The sequence below is a fragment of the Pteropus vampyrus genome, unplaced genomic scaffold, assembly GCF_000151845.1.
Source record: "Pteropus vampyrus isolate Shadow unplaced genomic scaffold, Pvam_2.0 Scaffold557, whole genome shotgun sequence".
In the NCBI taxonomy this organism is placed as follows: domain Eukaryota; kingdom Metazoa; phylum Chordata; class Mammalia; order Chiroptera; family Pteropodidae; genus Pteropus; species Pteropus vampyrus.
The window spans coordinates 34,625-36,668 of record NW_011889338.1 but is presented as its reverse complement, the minus strand read 5'-3'; positions in this window follow the sequence as shown (position 1 = coordinate 36,668).

The following is a 2,044-nucleotide window of genomic DNA, read 5'->3' as shown; positions in this document are numbered from 1 at the left end:
ATAAATCATTTATTTGGTAATTGGTGAGATTAAACTTTTCTCTACAGTTCACTTAGTGCATTTCCAAAATAAGCTATAAAAATGTATCACTATATTTCACTTTCATGTGGACTCTAAAGAACAAAATAAACAAAACGGAAACAAACTCATAGATAATAGAGAATATTTTGAGGGTTGCCAGGTGGAAGGGGGTTAGAAAGGTGGATAAAATGGGAGAAGGGATTAAAAAGTACAAATTTGTAGTTACAAGGTAGTCATGGGATGTAAAGTTCAGAATAAAAAATATAGTTAATAATATCGTAATAACTGTGTATGGTAGATGGATACTAGACTTATCAGGGTCATCACTTGGTAAGTTATATAAATGTATAATCACTATGTTGTACACCTGAAACTAATATAATATTGTATGCCAACTATAATTAAAAAATAAAAAAATATTGAAAAAATGTATCACTAGAGATAGAAAAACTATAGGACCCAGAATATTAGATTTGATTGGAAACTAATAAGTTGTTCAGTCTAGTTGCCTAATTTTACAGGTGAATTCACTGAGGCCCAAATATAAGAGACCAGACAGTGATAAAATCTGGCTAAAAAGGGGACATATCTTCAAGTATGGTTTCAGGACAGAGCACTGTATTACAATTCATGAGAGCAGGAATTGAGTCACAAAACTTCCACTCTCCAGGTGTGTGATGCTGAGAGGCTTCAGGTGATATAGAATACGTTAGGACCTGTGAATCTCCTAATATAGCATATTTGTTTTCATATCTTCTGCACCATAAAGAAATTGGACGTTTTAAGTCTTTAGACGATGATGTTTGCCAAGGCAGTGCAGTCAGGAAGGGCAATCATAAATAAGAAATATTAATCTTGGTAAAAATGAATCACTGCCCACTCCAGAATGGAAGGAATCTAGCAGAATCAACTTGCCATCAACTGGTATTTTTGAGGAATATTACCATTTTGAAGAACCATATAACTGGCCTCCAAAAAGAAGGAACCACATCCCCTTTAATATCTAGGATTTGAGTCTGAAAACAGACTTGGGTTTGGAAACTGGAAAAAGAATGATGATTTTCAATTGTGGTAACTAACATCTATCTGACTTTTGCTGACTTGCTCTTGATATTTTTGATTGTCTAAGTCAAACAATATTTTTGATGTCTGCTCATCTATGATATGTTGCCACCACAACAGTCTCTGTAGGTCATGGAGTTTAGTTAATGAGATCATAGTTTAAAAAAAAAAAAAGAATTACTAAGTTGAAACAACAATGCAAATTTTGTATACCAATTGATTTAACATTTACCTCAGCTGAAAAAACTTGAAACAGATTTATTCTGATTATAGACCTTTGACCTCTCTTTTCTTAGAGCACTTACTTTAGAAAACTTGTCATTGCAGATTTTTTCTTTGCCTTTTTGTAATGTAGATAAATTTTCTTCCAGCCGCCGGTCAGTTTTACAACCCAGGAATGTCTTTCTTAAAGACCTGGGAGCCTTCTCTTTGAAAGGTAATCATCATGAAAGGGAGCACCCCTATCTCCCAGCTTCTGTAGGAGAGTAGAAGCCTAAATTCAGTAAGTAGCAATTAGCAAACACAGACACCTAATCACATTATTAACCTCCCATTAACATCTTTCAGTACTTTTCCTTTAGCTCACTCTCACTTTAAAAATCTCCCTGACTTTTTTTCAGTAGAGTTGAATTCAATCTCTTTCCCTTATTGCAGTAATCTTAAATAAAGTCTTTCATACCTGTTTGACTATGTCTCATGCAATTTTTATTTGCCACAATCAATGGCCTTTTTTGAAATTTCTTCATACAAATTTCTACCAAAGTATTGTTTCAGCAGTGAAAGTACCTAGTGTCTTGCCTGTTTATGCCAATAATATCACATCTCACAAAGGACATTGGACTGGAAGAGGAGCAAAACTCACTGTCTTGACAACCCATGTCAGTTTAATTTGGAAGAGAATAGTTGAGACAGCCTGGTACAAAGGTTGTCTTTTGTAATATACAACATGTGTGAGTTTTCC